Genomic DNA, 23,560 nt, shown 5'->3' with positions numbered 1-23,560 from the left:
CCACACAAACTACCCCACAGCCCATCACTGAATAACATATGCAACACTTATACACATTGTTAAGCTATCAACAACAACTCATTTACAAGAAATATCACTCCTACGCCAACGCAGCGCTTCCCAAGAACCTCCACGCAGGGCCGCTTTGCATGGCCACGCCCTCCGTGCTCCCATGGCAGCGCGGGCCAGGAGCGGGACCATACAGAATTTTTGGAAGTGAATCTTCAACTTCATTTAAAGGATAAGTGAATTTTATCATGAAACATATTAACATAATAATTACATGAAGAAAGAACAGGTAACAGTGGGGAACAATGTGGATTAACCCTTGTGTGGTGTTACCCATGTGTTTGTTACTCAGTGGTCTGGTTGTTTTTTTAATCAATACAGCCATAACACACATCTTCTAAGCTGCTCATCCTTCTGGGTCGCAGGGGGGAGCTGGAGCCTATCAATTCATAACAATTTATGTAAAAATACCAGATGTTTAAAACATCACAAGCGTCCAGCGTAGGGTTCTCCTTTAGCAGCTGTAGCCAGTCAGCAGCCTGTCCATGTTGTCCACCCTCACACAAACACACACTACCAGCAGGCCATGTAGGAGGAGAACGGTGAAGGACACAGCACCTCCACACTTTTACTCCCCGCAGGTTCACCCAACACCACGTGTAATATAAATGTGTGGGGGTGAACAGAGTGAAGACACTGAAAATGGGTTATTTTATATGTTCTTCACAGAAGTAATCTGAGGTTGAAATAATAATAAATCATCATTTTTTTCTTTTGGTAAACGTTGGAAATGGGTCCCACAGACCTGAACACCACACAAGGGTTAAAAAAATAGTTTTTCCCATCTGCCTTGCCTCGATAAATTCCAAATATACTCCAAATACGTTCTGAATATGTCACTTTTTAACACATGGAATACTTTACTAAATACATTCAGGCCAGTGTATTCACTGTCAAAGTGTTTTGACCAGCTCTGGCTATTCATCACCTTTAAAAACAAAAGATATTATTTCGTCTTGTAAAACTTGTGATGCTGGGCATTCGTGGGGAGCAGTCGTGCCTCGCTGACGTCACCCCGCAGCCGTTCGGCGAGTGAGGGCTGAGCAGCAGCAGCAGCAGCAGAAGGTAAAGCGGAGGCAGCGGGCGCTGTGCTGAGTGGACTTCCAGGGCCTGGGAGAGAGGAGCTCAGGCGGATTTTCGAGCGTAAAACTTTCGCGCTGAGGCTCCGAAGCCGACCAGGACGATCTCGACCGTCACGCCGTTGTCCTGTCAGCTCGAAGGGACCCGCAAGGTGAGCGCCGCCGCTCCGAAATGGACGTTAGCTAGCTTTGTAAAGTTCGCGGCGCTTAGCTCCGGGTGGCAGCTTGATGGGAGGGAGGTGCAGTTGGGGCTTTTTTTCCCTTTACGCGGCTCGCTCAAAAACACGGTTTCGGGGAAGGGAAGGGTTTTCTTTTCCGGAAAACTCCTTCGAAATACGAATGACGGCTCTAGAAGTAAACTTAGAGGGGAGAGAGCGGGAGAACCGGTGTTTTGTAGCCCATGCGGTTCGCCGATATTGGGCATGTAACGTTAGCGAGGCTTTTGTGTGCCCACGCCACGGTAGCTAACGTTAGTACAATAGCTAGACGTGGGGGTCAGCGTCATGGTGGCGCTTCGTTGTGTGGTAAAAAACGACCGGTTCGAGTCCAGAACACCTTCTAACCTTCTTTTACACCCTCGGAATAAGTACTGAAGTGATATTTCTCTTCTCGGGATCTTTTTTTGTTATCAGTGTTTGTTGCTAGCGGTGTGTTCTCCTCACAACATCAGCCGTTAAGCGCGAGACCGCGGTTTAACACCCTGGTCTCTCAGGCTGGGTGTTTATAGCCAAATGTGAAAGTTTTGCTGTGATTTCTCACGTAGAAATGAAGCGGAGAAGGAGCTTTTTGCTCGCTTGTAGTCGTTGGAGGGGCAGCCGGTGACTTTTAGAGGATGGTTTTGTGCTGTATGGCCTCAACGCGGAGCCTCGTTTTGTTTCCCTGCGAAGATTTAGCTGATGCTGTCCGTCTGTGTGGCTTCACTGGTGATGCTTCCACGGAGAACAACGACATTTTGCTGGTTAAGTCGTATAGTTTTCAGTGGGGAATGACAGTTCTACGTCTGAGAAGTCTGACAGGACAGAAACTGACATCTCCCTCCAGTCTTTTTCGTTTAAAACAGGTGTTTTGTGGCTCCTGGTCGTTGACACCTCTATGGCAGACTGACATGCCTGACAGGCATTTAGCATAATAAGGAGAGACCCATTCAGACATACAGTGGCAGGTATACAGATATACAGTGGCAGGTATACAGATATACAGTGGCAGGTTAAAGTTTGTGGGAACTGACTTCTCTTTTATTTTCCCCAGAACCACTATTCATCCCCAAAGGAGATTATTTATGAGGATTAGCCCACAAAAAGTGGAAGTAATATGGGTCCAGATGTCATCCAGACAAGCATACATGCTGCTTTACACAGAACAGAACTGATTCTTGCTATTCTGTAAGGGGAACGCCACCGATTTTCCAAAATTGCTGTGTAATTAAATGGTTAGGATGTAAACAGAGTCATTCAGAGTGGTTTGGTGTGAAATGCTTCACTCTAGAGAAACATACAGGATCAGCATTGTTCACAGTGTTGGCGATAGGAACCAGATGTCTAGGAGTTTTAATGTCTCTAAAAGTGCCCTCACAGTAAGATTATACATTAAATAGTTATGAAAACGTTGCTTGATGACTGAGACATTGTTTTACAGTAGTTTTGTGATGAGAGTTTTGGTCTAAAACGTATTTTAATCAGTTTAGTTTAATCCATGAATGGTGGAAGGACACAAGAAGGGTGTTATAAGGCAAAATAGTTCCCAAAGAAAGTGTATTTTTGTTCATATCTATTACTATTTTACTATAATCAATCATCATTGCATATAAGAAAAATTCGGAAAGCATGCGTAGGATCACTGGTGGTTTTGCATAGTGAATAAAATGGTTGTATTTATGTTGTAAACATGGTGACCTCTGGTTCCCATCACCACCGCTGTAAAGAAATCTGGGGTGGTACGTTTCTTTACAGTTTCGCATCAAACCACTCAAAATGACTTTGTTTGCATCTCAGCCACTGAATTATGCAGAAACATTAAAAAAACAGTGGTATTCTCCTATAATTTGCCCACCTCAGGTCAAGCATGGTCCTCTCATAGATGGTTATTATCCTTGGGCTGCTGCCCACAGAATTGCAATGCTGTTATTTACATTACAACACTTTATTATACAGGTGCTGATACAGATATCCTCTTTTTTTGGAGAGCAACTTAAAGAATCAGTTGTCAAAGCAGTAGTTTACCAAAATATATATAATTTACACATTTTTCCCTACCCCAGCGTCAGTGTTTTATACAATGTTTATGCGTCGGCATTGACAGATATGTACATGGAAGATGCTGGATTTCGGCACAGTCCTAGAATTCCTATACTGGTGCATCCCTAGTAGAACCCTTTGTCATCCATAGACATCCATAACTTGTAAGCTGTGTCCCAATTCAGGGGCTGTGTCCTTCGGAGGCTGCGTTTGAAGGCTGATTGCGTCAAAGCGGCGCGACTAGGCTGTCCCATTCCAAAGGCTCCTTCATACACGGCCAAGAAATGTGTCGTCCTTTTCCATGGCAACGAAGGATCCAATAGGTTGATCGTGTGCCGGCGTGGCGAGAACATGGTGGTGTCAGCAGAGGAGCGAACAGCAGCTGAGGAGACACTTTAAATGTTAGGGTGCCTACACACTAGAGGCTGACACTGTCACAAACGCAGCCCTCCAGTGTATTGCAGTGAGGACGCTGCGTCAGCTCTGTCGGACTAGAAACACACCTGTATGCAGTGAAAAGACATCATCGTGCGTCAAAAAAGTTCAAGCCATTTCAACTTTTGCTGCAATGGACTCTGACATCGAGGCACGTCAACCAATAGAAACGTGCAGGCAGAAGACAGATGGAAATCCAAGATGTCGGACAGTAGCGGCGCTGTGCGCTCTTTTCCTGTTCTATATGAATTCTTTTGCCTTTGTGGCTGTTGTCTGCTTGGCTCTGTATCTGGCCGTCACCCAAATTTTCTTTTGATTGGCCCATATTTCTTTCTTTCTGGTCCAAATGTTTTGTTTCCTGCTGGATTTCGAACTGTACAAACTCCGCCCAGCTCCAGCTGTGTACACACCTTCTAGACGGACAAGATCTGCATGCGTATGCGTCTATCGCTCCGTCCTTGCGTTGTCCACTGTGTAGGCACCCTTAGTATTGGGTTTAAACTGGGTCGAATAGCTAACGATACAAATGTTTAAAAAAAGCCTGAAGCAAAACTTGCGCTAACGTTTTGTTTTGTTTTAGGGAGCAAAGAGCAGACAGAGAGAAGCATCTCCAGCTCTATTGAATGATAAAATGAAAAAATAAAATAACGGTGAGCAGTGGGCGGGAACAGCGGTGCTGTGACGCAAACAGGAAATCCGCCATAGAGACCTTGCTGCCTTCGCAGTCCGCATTCTTCGAAGGATGCAGCCCCTGAATTGCGACACATTAGCCTCATAGCTCCAGTGCAGAACTAAAGAAGCCAACTTTGATACCAGACCTGATGGATTAACCACATTTGGGCAACAAGGAAAATGTGTAAATTAGATTTTTGCGTGAAAAAATCTTTTAATAAAGTAAATGTTAAATCACAGTTTTACTTGGAGGAAATGCCTCGCTCATTTCCAGTATTGGTAAAAGATGTTATATATATATATTTCGTTTTAATAATATATTTGACGTGTCTTTTGTCAGACGTCAAGCTGGGGCTGTGCGTAAGTGCTGAGGCTCACGGTTCAGTGAGTGATGCCTGCTTTATGCGTGGTCGGTGTGAAAGGCATTAGGCTCAGCTTAAGCTCTGACCCCAACCTCTGCTGATGTGTTGGCTGCTGCTTTTGCCTCAGCTTGGGGGTCAGCTGAGCCAAAAATAACATCCTCTCTCCATGTTTGAGCTCCAGAATCCGTGGCGTTTTTAATTGTGTGCTATTTTTCCCCCCTTAATGATCAGCGAATGGTGCAGCTTTATTTGGCATCAGTTCACACTTTATTATGCGGTTCTCGTGCATATCTAAGCTTTATTATTGTAGGCAGTAGTTTGTGAGCGTGAGGTTCGTTTTACTGCTTCAGGGTGATTTTATTCTTGGTTTATTAGGAGTGTTTTTTTCCTCCTCTGAGTTTGATTAATTTGTGCTGGTGTGAGCACTTAGTGTAGAACAGATATTAGCAGGTTCTGCTAAAGAAAAGAGCAGTGGAGTCGGACTGTTATGTACAAACTACAGAGTAACCCAGACACACATTCTATGCCTTAGTACAGGGTGATTCAGAAAGATGTATCTGAATTCAAAATTATTTATTTCACTTGTAAATTATTACAGAACAGTGCAGTGAACTGTAAATGGTTTAAATGAGCATATAGTGTATTATGTAATTTTACAAGGTCTCAGTCTGAACCTCCTCCAGCTGTACGGACAACATCAACACCATAGTCAAATTCATCCCATACTGGATTGAGCATGTCGGGTGTCGCTGCACTCACGGCTCTTTCAGTGCAATTTCGGAGATCATCCAGTGTTGTGGAACCCACGACGAACACTCTGAGCTGTTGGAGAACGCAGAACGCTTTCTGCTCAGGGGTCTCATCTCCTCTCAGACTGAAGGGAGCCATCTTCCACTGACAGTCAGAAACTCTATGACCCCCTTTTTCAGTTGGATTGTGATTGGTTTCTAGGCGTCTCACGGTTGTAAAAATATGGCGCTTTGAAATCAGATGAATCTTTTTGAATCAGCCTGTATTTTACTGCTGGGACAAACAGCCAGACTGTAATGAAACTGGTCATTTTTGTAAGGGAGTCATATCCGTATTGGCCAGTAATTGTTTAAAAATTGATCAGCGTCAGACAGATGGTTAGATTGGACTGATATTTCAAAACAATTTTTGATGTATTTATTGTGCTCCGGAACAGCAGAGCGTTTAGGTGACGCTGCTCTACTCTGCATAAATATCTGTCTGCATGTTTTAAATTCTGCTGCTTCAGTGTCTCCATAGAAATGTGTATGTTTCTGTAATGATAATCCAAGTAGGTTTGGTCCCAATTTCTACATTCTATTCTGCAGTTGATGTATTGGCATCAGCAGACATGTCCATGAAAAGTATTGGACATCTACATCAGCCCACAGTGAAACAAATAACTAGATATGCATTGGGAGAACTTATTGATTTCTTCCTTTCGGCGCTCATGTGTGCAAGAGTTCTGGATTGTTTTTCAATTCCGGAAGTCAGCTGGTCTAAATCTAGACATTTGCCCTTCCACAAGTGGATGAACTGATCCTGCTGCAGTAGCTGTGTTTGTCCAGGCTCAGGTTGGAGATCTGTTACTTTAGCCGAGCCGGACGGGACCGACAGAACATCAGGTTTTGTATCAGGCTCAGGCTGGATTTTGACATTGAGCTCAAGTTTATTTTCTAATAAGTCATTTTTTTGTAAGTGTGGTTGGATTGTTTTTATTGTGCCTTCATACATTTTACACACTTATGCATCAGCAGTTTATCAGTCAGAGCTTATTGATGATAAGAGGGATGTGTTGGGTTGGTGAAGCGTCACAGATCTTTCCTCTCGTTTCGATAAGTCTGCCTAAAGTGTGTTGAGCATTTCTGCAGTAGCGAGAGGAACTTCGGAGCAGCGAAGCTGACAGTTTATCGGAGGAAGATGGGTGCTGTTCTTTGCCAGGTACCATCAGCAATTCCACTAAAATGTAATGATAGGAAATGCAGTTAGTGTATGAAAGATGGGTTTATCCCAGCAGCTCATTTCAGTCGATCAACCTAAGCACTTAGTAACACAAAGCTGTGTAAAACTGTGTGCGATAATCCCTCGCTGATGATGCGCATGTGGTGGTTTGAGTCGTGTTCGGGTTTCAGATTTGACTAATCGAAACTGACATTCAGAACCTCTAACCGATGTAATCTTGCCCATGTCGGATATTTCGGTTTTTAAAAATTCTGCTAATCCTTTCCCACTCTGTGTGTTCATTGACTGTGCCCTTGAAAACGTACTACCGCGTGTGTGGTCACGTGACTCCGCCACGTCCACTCTGCGACGTGGAAGCTAAGGCTAAGTTCACACAGCAGGTAAAAGTGGCCCAAATCTGATTTTCTCCTTTGGCTGTTCACAATATCTTTTAAATGTGATCTGTATGTGACATCACTCTGAACAGATCAGCTCCTAAACCGACCACATGCACAAAAGAACAGAGCGTCACGCTGCTTCATGGCTCATCCAGAGGTAAACAGTCACGACTGCCAACGAACGCCAGTCGCTCCTGGAGGATCAGCTTCATGTTCACCAGCATCACAGCAGCCATCATGAAGCTTCACTGACTGACAGCTGGGCTCATCGCCCAATATGTGTCCGAGCTGTAAAAAGGGGCGCGGTCATTTCTTTGGTTCGCGTCGTCGGATTCTTTAAACTTTGCTTTCAGACTTTTAACTGTTCTTTGATGCTGCAGCCTCGTTCTCCTGCGGCCGCGTTCAGACCTTTCTTTAGAAATCTCTTCAAACATGAAGGGTTTTGGATGAGTCTCTTCTAATTTAGTACATAAATATCACCACGGATGTTTATGAGTCTCAGCAGCGCAAAATGATGACAAATGTCGAGTTGGATTGATGGAAAAGCCGCATGAATTCCGATCTGGCTGTTGAGACGATGTACATTTAAGATATGCAGAACATATTTACAGTACAAACCTTGTCAGTGAACTATGAGGGCAAAAATAACAAACAACCAAAATAATATCACGCAGCACAAGTTGTCACTGTCATGTGGTTTAATGTTTTTGTACAAGCTGTGTGTCGACTAGATGTCAGTCTTTTGAGTCTTGCTGCTAATTTCACCCGTAGGAATCTGTGCAGCCGCCTGCTCTGCACCTTCCATTCATTTGCCTAACTTCAAATACAACCATCAGCCATAACATTATGACCACCTCCTTGTTTCTACGCTCACTGTCCGTTTTATCAGCTCCACTTACTATATAGGTGCACTTTGTAGTTCTACAGTTACAGACTGTAGTCCATCTGTTTCTCTGCATACTTTGTTAGCCCCCTTTTACCCTGTTCTTCAGTGGTCAGGACCCCCATGGACCCTCACAGAGCAGGGACTATTTGGGTGGTGGATCATTCTCAGCACTGCAGTGACACTGACGTGGTGGTGGTGTGTTAGTGAGTGTTGCGCTGGTACGAGTGGATCAGACACAGCAGTGCTGCTGGAGTTTTTAAACACTGTGTCCACTCACTGTCCACTCTATTAGACACTCCTACCTTGTCAGTCCACCTTGTAGATGTAAAGTCAGAGACGATAGCTCATCTGCTGCTGCACAGTTTGTGTTGGTCATCCTCTAGTCCTTCATCCGTGGTCACAGGACGCTGCCCACAGGACGCTGTTGGCTGGCTATTTTTGGTTGGTGGACTATTCTCAGTCCAGCAGCGACACTGAGGTGTTTAAAAACTCCAGCAGCACTGCTGTGTCTGATCCACTCAGACCAGCACAACACACACTAACACACCACCACCACGTCAGTGTTACTGCAGTGCTGAGAATGATCCACCACCCAAATAGTACCTGCTCTGTGAGGGTCCATGGGGGTCCTGACCACTGAAGAACAGGGTAAAAGGGGGCTAACAAAGTATGCAGAGAAACAGATGGACTACAGTCTGTAACTGTAGAACTACAAAGTGCACCTATACAGTAAGTGGAGCTGATAAAATGGACAATGAGCGTAGAAACAAGGAGGTGGTCATAATGTTATGCCTGATCGATGTGTGTCTGTGTGTTTAAACCTAAATGCGTACATTTGTGTTTGTAAAGTAAAATGTCAGACTTTATTCTCCGAGCTCTGTTGTCAGGGCTGTGGATCCATCATCGTGTTTAGATTTGTGAACGAGTCACATTATGCAGGAAGGCTGTAACTGTGTCCCAATACATTTACAGTCCCTTTAATACTCTGTAAAAAAATCTCTAGGCCATGTGAATCCATTAGCATCTCTCTGCTCGGAGAGCAGGGGGCAGAGTGGTTAGCGGCTCGGCGTGTGTGGATGATACATATTTTATTAACTGTCTGGGAAAATGTAGCGCCTCAATATTTCATTGGGTTTATGTGCCTCATCAGTGCCAGGAAAAAAGAATGGAACTCCCTAAAAATAGTCGCTGCTGAAAGTTTCTGTGAAAGGGGACAAATTGTTTTAGTCACTGAATCCCACATGAGGCTCCACAGCCGTTTTAAAAGAGAGATCTGTTGATCCGAATGGTCTCCTCTCAGGGTGGTTTGAGGGCTCGCTGGGTAATTTTTCAAATGGGCCATGACTTCCTCGCAAGTCTTGGATGCCCCGAACTTCAGAAGCCTGTTCCCTGTTGAGTTCCTTCCTTTATTTCTTTTCATTTTTTTCATTGGCAAGATTTGTTGAATGAAGGACTTTTTTGATGTTATTGCTGGTGTCAGCAAAGATGGCATCTCATCTGCGGGGCTGTGGGGCTGCGGGACGTATTCAGCTCTCTAAGCTAACGCTGACAATGTCATCTAGGATATCAGGAAGATGCCAGGAAGATCTGGCGTTGCTCTGAAGGTACTCAGTGTGTGTAAAGCTTGACAACAGTGCTGGTGCGCTAATAAAAGACCTAGAGGTTCCAGACTATGAGCTCATAGTAACACTTCCGCTGATTGCACTGCTCTTCAAGCTGAGCGTATTTAGGAGTTTTTCTTTCTTTTGTGTCATTTTTGTGAATTAGTTACTCATCATTTGTAGCAGATCAACATACTGAATGAATCATATCTCCTCAAAACTGGTATTTTACTGGTAGTTTAGCAGGATTTTTAAACAGCGAGGGGTATAATAAAGCAATAAGCCACGAGAGGCTGTGGGTTACTGCGATTTAAGGGTCTTCTTCTCTAAAACTCCCTTCTATGTGAAAAAATCACAATTGTTCAGAAAATAATTTGAGTTATTATCAATAATAATCGACCTAAACAAGTGTTCCTCCAAGAAATGTAGTTCCTTCAGCGTACGGTATCAATGCCAAGCAACCATGTCCCACTGAATGAAGAGAAGTCAGATGCCCATCACTGTATATTGCAGTATTTCACTGTTTAATGCAAAACCCTTCGCTTTTTAAGTACTTTTTTGGTCAGCAAGCAGTGCCCTCTTCTCATGCTAGGGCTGAATCTCAAACGCCTCCCTGCTCCCTACATAGTGCACTACATAGGAGTTTAAATACTGGATCCTGCAGCCCAACAGAGCAAAATACAGCTAAGAAGCAGTCATTTGGGAGTCAGACACATCCACACTCGATCAATGATGCACTGTTTGTCTGTAGAGGCTAGAATCTCTAAACTTTCATAGTTAGAACACTGTTTAGGGAGTACAGAGCCGTTTGGGATTCAGTCTGGGTTTGACGCGACTTCTGACTGAAACATGGACATTTAAAGCGTGTAAAACACTCAAGTGACATTTTTAGACTTTTATTCTGCCGTTTTGCAGTGAATCATATCGTGAGTGCTTTAATTCAAGCCTGTAATATTAATGTTGGAGTTGTTTAGGCTGTTTGCTATCTTTTAGCCTGTTAGCCAGCTGACCAGCCCAGTTCTAGTTAAGAATATAAGTTGCCAGCCCCTCAGTTTAAACAGAAAACGGGTTCTTACTTCATCAGTTCACTCGGTGGTCCATGCGAGCGGCGTTAGAGTCAAAGACTATTCCATTAACAGCACAAGGGTGTTTTTTGTGATGTGGTGCAGAAATAGAGAGTTTAGTTGCTGTAAGGGGGTCATAGGTGTGGTATATCGTGGATTTTACAACGGCTTCGAACGCGGCTCAGCCAATCAGATTTTAGGACTGGAACTTTGTTTTATAATAATGCAGTGTGACGGTGTGTAGAATGGACTCTATTAATTATAGCATCTAATTCAGTTTAAATGGTTCGAACACCAGCATTAGCAAACAAAATAGCACCTAATAACGTTTCTTAGGGCAAGATTTCAACCACTACCCCTTGTAACTCAGTTCCATGGGTTTAGGGTGACACTCGAACACAAGGGGTGGGGTAAAAAGAAGAAATGGGATTGGGCCCAAATTGTTTGAACACCAGCGTTTGCGAACAGTCATCACCAATTAACAGTGAACATGTTCAGAATATTGTGCAAACACTGAATCGTTAACTGATTGTCATGAATCGATTCGTGGGCTGAGTGCATCGTTATATACTTAGCATTTATAGGAACACTTATGTAGTTGTATTAGTATTGGTTTTCATTTCTGATGCTCATTTATGTTTATGAATTGATTAATGATGAATTCATGATAACTTCACTCGAAACCTCTTTTAATGACATAGAGGTACTAAAGAAAGGTTAAGTGATATTTTTGGCTTTTGTTTGTTCCTCTCTTGATTCTGTCACATGGAGTCAGCAAAGATGGCATCTCCTCTGCGGGGCTGCAGGAAGTATTCCTACTGTCAGTGTCAGGGTGTCGGGAAACATCAAGCATTTCTGACTACTTGGAACACTTTGACACTGGCAGGCTAATAAGCCATAAATCTGTACTGATTTTAGCACTAGTTGCGCTAGTTGTAGGATTAGTCTTGACTTCATTAAGCTTATAAACAACGTAAAAACACACATTTGTTTTTTTATGAAAAATGCTCGCTTTAGGAGCCCCCGTTTGAGAACAGATTTAGACTCAAATAGCCTCCCAGTTCATTATGCATGAATGCAAAAAAGCAGTTTTTTCAGTAATGCGTGCCACTGGCCTGTAATGCCATTATATATATGTTATATAGTATATATTCAATTCGATTCAATTCAGAATAGCTTTATTAGCATGACTGTGAAGTACAGTATTGCTAAAGCATCACAACAATAGCAGTGAACAATGAAAACAATAATGGAGACAGAATAACAAAAAGAACTAACATAAATAATAAGCAGATTAATTATAATCACAGTATTACAGTATTATTATTATTATTATTGTTATTATTGTAATTATAATCGTACTACTTAATAAACTAATGACATTTGCATTTTTAACAGAAATAAGTTGTGTGATGTTGGGGGAAGTCGAGTGGGGGTATGGGGGGGTTGTTAGTCACTTTCTCAGATGGTGACATGTTGTTATGTATTTAGCAGCGAGGGGGGCTGTGTGTGTGTATATATATTTATATATATATATTTGTGTGTGTATATATATATATATATATATATGTGTGTGTGTGTGTGTGTATAGCAACCAAAGAAACCCACAAATGTAAGTATTTTCTCCAAAAAAAAATAACGATAATCATTGTATTATCTTAGTCTAATGACGTTTTTAATGTATTATGGTTCTTCACAACAAGCATAACATGGCATTTACTTACACTGTTGTTAATGGTAGAAAAAAAGACCTGTATAAATATTATCTTACAATGAGTTTTACTAGGTTAATACAAAACAGTAACTGGCTTGAATGTACTGAAAAATGTAAAATAGCTTCTTTAAAATAAAAAGAGAGTCTAACTTGGAGATACGATGTGTTTAATACTGTGTAGCGTATCTTGTTTTGACGCTTATTTGGCTTTATGTCGCTAGTAGGGTTTGGAAGGAGAGCGATGTTTACAACCACAGGCTTCTATTTGGGCTCCTAGTGAGAAATGATGTAAAGGTTTAGGGTGAGAACGTTTAGCAGAGTGTGTGTGGGTGTCTGATTTGGCTTGCATAATTTTGAAAAGGCTTTACAGACAACATAATGTGGTTGTCAGTTCTAGTTTAATGGAAAATGCAGTCGGGAAAACTGTGCACGTCTGTGTTCCCTCCAAGCCGATTAGGGAATAGAGAAGGAGGGGAGATCCAGATCTGGCTGAGGAGTCTCATGGTTGGTGGAGAGATTTCTTTTTTTAGAAATAAAAGAATTTAAATGTGCGTTTCTGGTCAGAATGGCACAGACATGGTCTGTGGATACAGGAAACAGTGTTATTTATTTTTTTTCTCATATATTGAGTAGTGATGGGTAGGGCTGTCTAACGAAATTCGATAGCAAAAAGACAAGGGGTTAGTCGAGTAACCTTACATCTAATGCAAAATAAAAAAGAAGAGAAAAGGAAAAAAACCCGAGACTGACTCCCTGATGCACAGAAACGCAGAGAGCACACAGCTAAATATGCTGAAGAGGTCGAAAGTCCGGCTCTACTTCGAAAAGCTCACTAAGAACAGCTCCAGGTGCGACAAGCGCCTTAAGATAGTGGCTTCCAAAATAGGTAATACGTCAAATCTGTTGAAATGTTTGATTACACACAGAATTAATCTCCGTCAAGAAAACTGCACAATTTTCGACTGCATTAAGAACAGCACTGTGTCGCTGCCAGAGATGCAAGAAACTGGGCTAAATAGGTTGTAGTACAACCACACACAGACACCAGTGTTTCCAGTGATAAAGTATCAAGTAAGTTAACGGTTTACGGTGCCCCTTCCTCGCTTTGACAGAGAAAACTAGCGCTCGTTACTATGCCATCTGTCAGCACTGAAAGCCAGTTAGGATTCATAAATAATCCCTATTAACTTGCATGTCGTTTTCATATTGGAGGTGAGGGCTTTGACAGTGCTGGGGTCAGTTCTACTCGCTCTAATGCAGCTGCCCACGGAGAAACAACCCCTTTCACCGTAGCAGAAAAGCTAAGGATGTCAGTCGGGAGGAGGGAAGATGCCACAGAGCAGAAACCAGTTTTGTTGTTAAAGGATTGCAGTCCTTTCCGACTGTTGAGTCTCCCAGGTTTAGGCGGGATACACGGGATAGATCATTTGTTTTATCCCTCTATGGCGAACCTGTAACAGTGGTTACAGTAATGTTTGTAAATATGTTTTTCTCTGTGTTCTGATTTATTCAGAGAGATGACAAAAGCATTAAGTATCAGCCCCCATCCAGAGATATGCGCTCAAACGCACTCATATCTGCCTGGTATGCAGTAGAAAAAGACATCGACAATTAGAAAAAACATCGAAAAAGGAAAAGTTTTGGTATCGATATCGAATCGAAAGTATCGTATTGGTATCGGAATCGAATGTTTTCAAACGATACCCAGACCTAGTGATGGGCCGATCCACGTTTTTTCAGTTCTGCTCCGATTCCGATACACAGCTGCCGATACCAATACAGATTCCGATACAGAAGCTCGTTTTACTTTAATATTATCATTATTATTGTTGGTATTGTGTAAACAGTAAGCATGTCTGTAATGGAGGCTGCAGCTGAACTGCTGGTGTGTGACCCCCTTCACCTTTTCACCTGACTCTCCGCACTCTGTAGTGGATGTTTCTGAGTTCACCCAGTGTACAGTGAGTTCACCCAGTGTACAGTGAGTTCACCCAGTGTACTATGAGAGACACTGGACTCACATCTGAAGTCCAAATATCGGTTGTGAAGGTCATGGCTTTAACATCTGACTGCGCTGCTAACGGTGACACTCGGTTGTACAGTTTGGGTATCGCAGTCTCTGAATCTCTGAAGTGTATTTTCTGGATGGAGATTATTCCTGGGCTCCAAGTTCTCCAACAGGCGGCGAGATCTTCCACTACAGATAGCGGTTGGTCATCGAGTATAACGATGTTAAGCAGCTTCTCTGTGATCCGTTTAGCCTTTGGGTCGTCTGCTGAAAGTTTATCGCGTTTCTGGAGAGCATCAATGAGAGTCGCTGCCTGGTACCATTTTCCTGTCTGTTGGCATGAACTCCTGGTTCCCTTTCCTGTGAAACCTCTGCAGGTGATTAAACTGGTTGTATGTATGACGCAGCCGCACTTCCACCCCTCGTTACAAGTAACGGTTCTGCTTTTCGGCATTTCCAGACTAAAATATTTCCAAACAAATGACATTGTAGTCAAACCAACAGCTGATGTTATTCGCTCACTCAGGGTTCCCGGTCCAGCGCAAGCTGCGGACTGAAATATGGATCGGTAAGTGGATCAGCCCTGTCCTTCCGATATCCGATGAGTTAATTACGTCAATAACGGTCCCAATACCGAGATAAGATCGGATTCGTCCCATCTCTAATATTGAGCTGTGGTTTTGTAAATACTTTGTCTGATCGATACTTTTTAAGAAATCATAAAAAGCCTGTAGCTTTTGTAAACAAAGGCTGTATTAAGTCCGATCCAGTTCCGATGCATTGTTAATTCTTTGAACTGTTTGTCTTTGTCATAGTGGAGCCATTAACAGGCATGTTTCATAACCTCAGGCTTTCAGGAGTTAGAAGAATGTCTGTAGTATTTTTAGAGAGGAAATAAAGGGCAGTTGAAATTGAGGCATATTCACAACACAATAAAATGACTAACATGATTAGTCCACAAAGAAAGATCTCAGGTCAGAGCGGGTCTGTGCCCGGCGACAGTTGATCGATTTACTGTAGTAACAGCCCTCAGTGATGAACTCATTTACTCACTTAACTCTTTTAAAATGCTCAGACAGCATCATTGCTACATGTGAACATAAACCTTTAAACATTGCTTGATGTGACGTCGTACATGAAGACCAGATTTGTTGTACCTAACATGCATGAGATTCTTCTAGAAATGCACCTGTGCTGGTTAAACAGGCTCTGTGCTGCAGGCAAAATCACACCTGTAGAAAAAGCTGCCTCTGTAGTACAGAGTACCCTTTTAGGATTCACACACCACAGCGTCAGGTTTCAGGCTGAAAAACGGTCTTAGGGAAATGCAAGTAAAAACATCTCAGCTCTTGTTCATCACGCAAAACAGGATGTTTCAAACGGTTTACTCGGGCTGATGGTGAAGTTTGTGCCATTCAAAATTCTGTTCTTTCTTGCTAGATTAATTACAGTTTTGTGGCCAAATTAAAGATGACAGTTTAATGCAACTACAGCTTATTATGAATAGCACTTTGTTCTATTATTTGACAAATATTAAGACTAAGCGCACATGGTAGCAGTGTGTTTTCTTCTGCGTCCACATCATCGTAAGGAACTGTTGGTAAACAACGGCTATAGATATGTGTGTGTGTGTGTGTGTGTGTGTGTGTGTGTATGTGTATATATATATATATGTATATATATATATATAATTACCTCATACATCCAGGTTGTGTACATTGTGGTCACACTGCCACGAATCTGACACGTATCTGATCTAGGACCACATAATATGGCTCAGGTCGGATTTGAAAAGATCAGATTTACGTGTCCTAACAGCCCTGAAAACATCAGATCTGAGTTACATTAGGACAAAAAATAGGATTTGTGCCAATTCAACCTGGTAATGTGAACGTAGCCTAAAAGACCGACTGCCTTTCCCTGTATAAATGTCAAGCCATGTGTGTTGGCTTGTGGTGGCCTTGATATGGCTTTAATTTAATGTAGCAATGGCAAAATGCTATGTGGCGCACTTTGACACTCTGAGGAATTGAACAGTACTCAGCGCTGCTCTGCTTACCTCCATAAAAACAGTGGTTTAGAATTTTTGGATGCTGCGCAACGCAGCGCGTCCGGTGGCCTTTGCAGAAGGCGGTTTGCATGGCCAAGACGTAAAGATATGTACAGTCCTGCTCATCATTATTGGCACCCATGAAGTTTAAGTACATATTGTGGAATATCCCTTGAAAAAATTAATCAACTGAAACAGTTTTTTTGTATAGAGCACTCATATTTAAAACAAAAGAGCAAACTATAGACAACAATTTAAAACAAAAAACAATGTGTGGGAAAAACAGAAAAAACCTAAAGCTTGCTGTGACACTGGTATTGGCACCCTTTACATTAAATTAGTATGGAAACACATTTTCACTCACCTGTGGTAAATCGCAAATGATAATCACCTGTGACAAATTCAGTGCCCATGTGACATGAATTAGCCAATGAATGATGACTTCAGGGTTTTAAAAAGCCATTCATTGGGCCATGTTCATTTGTTACAATGGTGAAGACAAAGGAGCTGTCTGAGGACATCAGCAGTGCTATTATTAGCAAACACAAGACTTCCAAAGGGTATAAGGCCATCTCCAAAGACCTTGGTATCCCCGTTTCAACAGTGCGCAATGTTATTAAGAAGTTTGCCAAGCATGGAACTGTCAAGAACCTCCCTGGACGTGGGGGAAAGAGGAAAATTGGCAAGAGAAGTCTTCGAAGGTTGGTGCGAATGGTGGAAAAAACACCAAGGCAAACATCCAAAGAACTGAAGGCCAACCTGGAACAGTCTGGGGTCATGGTTTCAACAAGTACCATACGCCGCACTCTAAACCATGCAGAGCTTTATGGGCGAAGGCCAAGGAAGAAACCATTGCTAAAGAAAAGACATAAAAAGGAACGACTGATCTTTGCCAAAGAGTACCTTGACAAACCACAATCATTCTGGGACAATGTTTTGTGGACAGATGAAACAAAAATAGAGCTTTTTGGCAATGCAAAGCAACAGTTTGTTTACAGACGCCGCAATGAAGCTTATAAGGAAAAGAACCCCCTACCAACAGTTAAGCATGGTGGAGGATCCATAATGCTGTGGGGTTGCTTTGCTGCGTCTGGTACTGGAGGCCTTGACCGTATCACAGGAATCATGAAATCAGAGAATTATCAAGAGATTTTAGAGCGAAATGTCCTACCCAGTGTAAGAAAACTTGGTTTGGGCCAAAGATCATGGGTATTCCAGCAAGACAATGACCCAAAGCACACATCCAAAAGTACACGGGAATGGTTTAAAAGGAAAAAATGGACAGCAATGAGTCCTGACCTCAATCCCATTGAAAATCTTTGGGGTGAGTTGAAATCTGCCATTGGGAAAAAGAATCCTGCAAACATTCAAGAGCTTGAACAAACTGCAAAGGAAGAGTGGGAAAAAATACCAGCTGAGAAGTGCAAGAAGCTTATAGATGGCTACAAGAAACGTTTGGAGGCTGTCATCACAGCCAAAGGGTGTGCAACCAAATATTAACAAGGGGTGCCTTTATTGCTGCACATGCTGTTTATTCTGTTTCTTCTTCAAAATTGCAACATGCAAGTTGAAAAACAATGTTTTTTTTGTTGTATTACTTTGGACCTCCAATTAAAAAATCCTGAAGATATAACTTTGGTACATTTACATTTATTTCTGAAGATATTGTACAGGTTATGCAAAAAAGGAAAGGAAGGGGTGCCAATAATGGTGAGCAGGACTGTAGTTGTGAAATTTCGGATATTGGCATCAGCCCAGAATTCTCATATAAGTGCATCCCTAATATGAAATGTTTAGATTGAGAGCTTCAGCGAAATGCACGAGGACCTTCTGTGCTACCTTCTGTTGATTTAGGAACTGTTTCTGTTAAAAATAGCTAAATGACTCAGAGCTTTGTGTTTATGTGGGCAGTCTGTCCTTTAGATGAGCTCTAGCTACTCAATCAGTGGCACTCAGTCTAGATCTGGAAATATTTGAGATACTTGGAGTGAAATTTGATTGGATTCTAGCATTTACAGTCTGCACTGCAGTGAGTTATTCCTACTTCTAAGGGTGACAGGCTAATGCCTCCTAAAGCTTAAGTGTATAGCGTAATACCATAATAGCATTAATAAGTATAGTCACTGCTACATGCAGACAAAAGTTAAGTACACTTTCCTTTATTGTATGTCTGTCATAGGTTATATATGGCTTAGGAACCTTTCTTCCCCCATGTGTTTAGTCACTTGCCTTGAAAGGGATTTAGCCACCAGTTCAGCTTTATCTCCTTATAACAGCATCTGTGTAGAGCGCTGGGGGCATGTGGGACTACCAGCATGTGAAAATGTGGGTGTGTGTGTTGGGGATGGAGGGAGGGATGTGTTTGGTAGTGATGCACACTGTCAGGAGAAATTACTGCTTGTCCGGCTGGTGGCCTGCGCTTGGCTCTTTGTCTCACATCGGGAGCAAAGTGTTGCCAGACCTTTCGCTTTCCAAATGGCTTAATTAAGCACGATGACCTTCGCTACTCCAGATGCGCTCTTGGAGGCGGTCACTGGTCCTGTACTCTTCTTCTGATGAGTCCTACACTGTGACTGGTTTCGGAGTGTTGGTGCTTGACCACCTAATCCTGACCTTTGCATGTTGTTTGGCTTGTGAAGAAATAGTTTGGCAAAAAATCTCTTATCAATCGGAATAAGTCACAACTATTTGAAAACTTGGAAAGTATTAAAAATATAAAATTTTTCATAAATGCAAATTAGCCTCTCTCTATAGTTATGGTTATAAAAATAATGAGATGTCTGATTATGCTCCACTGAAGGGCAGTGGAGAGTCTGAAAGCAGGAAGCATAGAAAGACTACTGCAGACGGCTAAAGGCTACTGCAAACCATAGTAATTCATATTCAATTTACGGTCTACTTTCATCCCAGAGTTTCAGTCACGTAATGTTTCTGTTGTGGCTGCCATATTTGGGACTGAGTTTCTGGCTTTGCTGCTCTGCACAAGTGTAATTAGAGGTGAAAGATGGCTAAAATTACTCTCCTTACTTTGGAAGAGAAAAACGTGACCTCGACGAAGTTGATAAAATAGGCTGTGATCCTTATACAGCTTCCCCTGATCTTCTGGTCCCACTTAGGCTCACTCCCATTTCTTCTTTTTACTCCTACCCCTTGTTTTCGAGTGTCACCCTAACCCCTTGGAACTGAGTTACAAGGGGTAGTGGTTGAAATCATGCCCTACAAAATGAGACCCTCAAATAAAAAAAACAAAACAAAACTTGGCTTCATTAACAGCTGCTAGCACTGCTCTGTAGGCAGCCCAGCCCACCTTCAGTGATAGCAGAGAAGGGTAAAGTAATTTTTTTAACGGAGAAAATTCTCACATTTGTGGGTTTCTTTGGTCTCTTGTTCAGCCATTTTGCCGGTTTTTCTTATTTTCTCACATCACTCTGTTTGGAGTCTCTGAAAAACCTCTGTTTGGAGGGTCATGTAGCTCTAACACTTCGCCCTCCCCCTCTATCTCAACAAAAATTCGGGCACCCTACCCCTAAACGTGAACGCACAAAACAGAGGACTAAGGCTAAGGGGTGAGGGGTGAAATGGGATTGGGCCTTAGTCAGTAGTTACAGTGCCCACCACGAATAGACATCCCAGGTAAACATAAACAAAACATACTGTACTTTCTTTATTGAGATTAGTAAAAATAGGCAAGGTAAAGTTATTTATATAGCACCTTTCGAACACTACTGTCATTCAAAGTGCTTTACAAATGAGAAAATTCACAAAACAATACATTTAAAAGAGAAAATCATGAAATCAAAAATCAAATTAGAAATTAAATTAGGATAGTTAAATATAAAAAAATCACATTAAAAACTAAAAGTTAGATTAGGATTTAAAAAATATGATTAATCGTGGAACTCTTACCGTCACCTTTAAAAATAGGCAAAAATATGTTCAACACTCGAAAGATCAGAAACTATATAAATAAGTCCATTTGACATTCCTTAACAGCTCTAAAGCAGCTGTGATGGTTTATTTATGTGGTTTGCATAAAACTAATTGGTGATTTTTTCCATTTCTTACTAGGTAAATTAGGCTTGTAGCTTCAATGCAAAAAACTAAAGAAGCAAAATTCAGATGTCTTGCATGTCTTCACTGACAGTGTTTGGGGTTAAGGGGGGGAGAATTGTGTAACTTAAATATTTTTGCCTGTTAAGTTCTCAGTGGGCTGTTTCATAATCGAGCAGCTGTTTGTTACTCTGTTTATTGTGCTGAGCTCCAGGCGTGAGGGTTATGGTGCCTTTACTGTGTTGTGGAACAGTGTGCAGTAGTGATGGTAGCTTAAGCCCAGAGAACACTTACATCAGCTTCTCAGTGGAACATAATTCACTGATAATGAGGTGAGTGCGATATGCACCTCTGCCATTGTGACAAATAGCCGATTTCCAGCCTGTGATGCCGCAGATGTTCAGGTCCCTCCAGGGTTCAAATCTGCCACTAATATTTCATGAGCTTCACTTACCTGCTTTGTCCCACTTTCTCTGTGGAAGTAGTTTCTCTCTCTCTCTCTCTCTCTCTCTCTCTCTCTCTCTCTCATTTATTTGTATCTCTTGCACATCATTGCCATCTGAGGGTGTCTAATTGTGCGTCTTTTGAGGAGAAGGTCAGCAATTAGACTGTCTCGACTTGAAACGAGCTGTCATTCAAGGCATTGCTTTTCTCGCCATGCAGTGCAGCTTCTAATTTTGAGTGAGGCAATTTGCTCGAACGCTTGGTTCCCATGAGCCTCCATCACTCGCTTCTGTCTTCCTTCTAACTCATCTTCAGCGAGTCACAGCCGTCCGTCTACTTCGGGAGACTCTAGCCTACCATGTTTGTTTGTTCCACATTGTTGCTGTTAGCAACATATTACTCTCACACAAACACGTTTTTCCACTCATTTCGAGAATCTGTGTGATTGTGAGTATTGATTGCAATTAAAAGCCATGAATACACCGATCAGGCATAACATGATGACCACTTCCTTGTTTCTACGCTCATTGTCCATTTTATCAGCTCCACTTACTATATAGGTGCACTTTGTAGTTCTACAGTTACAGACTGTAGTCCATCTGTTTCTCTGCATACTTTGTTAGCCCCCTTTTACCCTGTTCTTCAGTGGTCAGGACCCCCATGGGCCCTCACAGAGCAGGGACTATTTGGGTGGTGGATCATTCTCAGCACTGCAGTAACACTGACGTGGTGGTGGTGTGTTAGTGTGTGCTGCGCTGGTCTGAGTGGATCAGCCACAGCAGTGCTGCTGGAGTTTTTAAACACCTCAGTGTCACTGCTGGACTTCAGAATGAGTGTGAACCATCTTGTCAGAGAGATCGGATTTGAGCAACGAAGCTTGTAATGTGAACATAGCCATAATACCACTTTTTCTTTTCTGATGCTGATACTTATATTGAAACTTTGAGTGCTGGGATGTTCCAACCCAGCCGTTGTTCTTAAGGCTACGTACGCATTATGAGCCTCGGCGCTCAAATCCGTTTTTTTGCTCAAATCCGATCTGTCTGACACGATGGTTCACACTCGTTTAGGTAAGTGATTCTAATCTGTCATTAATGTGACGAACCGGCGTCCTGAAATGACCCGCATGAGCTCATCCTACTCACTAACGTCACGTGAATGAATCACGTTCATCATCAGCACAAACTAACGAGCAGAACGAGCTTCGCTGAGAAGATAATTAACTCTGATCAGCTCTCAGCTTCATTATTAGAGCGAGACGAAGGAGAAAAAGGTGAGATGAGCTGCTTTTCCACCGTTTACAGGCTTTAACTTGCAGTGCACGTGCAGTGGCCCACAATGGTCACATGACCACGAATCGGACACGTATCCGATCTACGACCACATATGAAAGTGGCTCAGGCCGGATATGAAAAGATCAGATTTGTGTGTTCACACAGCCCTAAAAACATCAGATCTGAGTCAGATTAGGGCAAAAAAATCAGATTTGTGCCACTTCAGCCTGGTAATGTGAACATAGCCTTTAAAAGCTACGGTGCACTTTTTAGACGTGATAATTGAAGCACTTCATTTAAGTTGATCAGAAAATGGGCTCTAACTACTCTTCTACCCCTCAGGAAGGAATGCACAGCTAACATCACATCGCAGCATGCGGGAGTGCTATACCAGTACGCTGTCTCTAGTGTCTAGTAACATGATTCTCATGCAGAGGACGTGCCACCAAGAGAACTGCGTTAGTCACTGCCTTTGGCAAAATGGAACCTTTGCTTAAAATCTGATTTACTGTAAGGTAGCCTGAACCTCAGAGCGGAGTGCTCATCAGATCCGAGTGCTGAACAGCATCGCTGTTCCCTTTTCAGTTCCTTTAATGAGGCAGCTGATGTCTTCATTAGCATCCATTATGAATCACAATGACTAATGTCTAGTAAAAGAACTTGCTAATTCCAGAGCTCCCATTTCCTCTGTGTTATTTTTGATTTGCTGTCGTGCTGGAGTGTGTGCAGCCAGTGTGTGAATTGCACTGCACCAGTAAGTCTCTGAATGCTAAAGGAACAGGCAGGAACTTTCAGCTCTGCTGCATCTATAGCATATGGTGGATTACAGTGGACAACAAGTTCAACACATCCTGAAGCTCCAGCCTGTTGTTTTCTGTTGGAAGTGTTTTGAAGTAAAGGGTTCTCTATCTTTTGCTATCCTAGGGTTTCAGTCACGTAATGTTTCTGTTGTGGCCGCCGTATTTGGGACAGAATTTCTGGCTTTGCTGCTCCGCACGAACATAACTAGAGGTGAAATATTACTCACCTTACTTTGGAAGAGAAAAACGTTGCCTCGACAAAGTCGATAAAATAGGCTGAGATCCTTATACAGTTTCCCCCTGAACTCCTGGTCCCACTTAAACTGGCAGAAAAGCTACCAATTTTGTGTTTTCCTGATATATTTATCTCATACTCAGCCCCTCTCCCTATTCTGGAGTCTCTCACAGCATTTAAAAGCACAGAAGCCCACCGGCTCTTCACATCAGGGTGGGAAAAGGATCCCATGGTG

The 23,560-nt window shown here is 42.4% G+C and overlaps 1 protein-coding gene across 1 annotated transcript in view; it reads left to right on the top strand.

The window, feature by feature from the left end:
- Positions 1-1,139: 1,139 nt before the first annotated feature.
- Positions 1,140-23,560, top strand: part of nck2b (NCK adaptor protein 2b) — a 79,867-nt gene continuing 57,446 nt past the window's right edge. Inside the window, exon 1 of the mRNA XM_036569812.1 lies at positions 1,140-1,300. The gene's annotated coding sequence lies outside the window, so the exon portion shown is untranslated. The remainder of the gene's footprint in view (positions 1,301-23,560) is intronic.

This window comes from Colossoma macropomum, unplaced genomic scaffold (assembly GCF_904425465.1).
Source record: "Colossoma macropomum unplaced genomic scaffold, Colossoma_macropomum, whole genome shotgun sequence".
NCBI lineage: Eukaryota > Metazoa > Chordata > Actinopteri > Characiformes > Serrasalmidae > Colossoma > Colossoma macropomum.
Note: the sequence above shows the minus strand (reverse complement) of the source record. Positions and strands in the feature narration are given on the sequence as shown.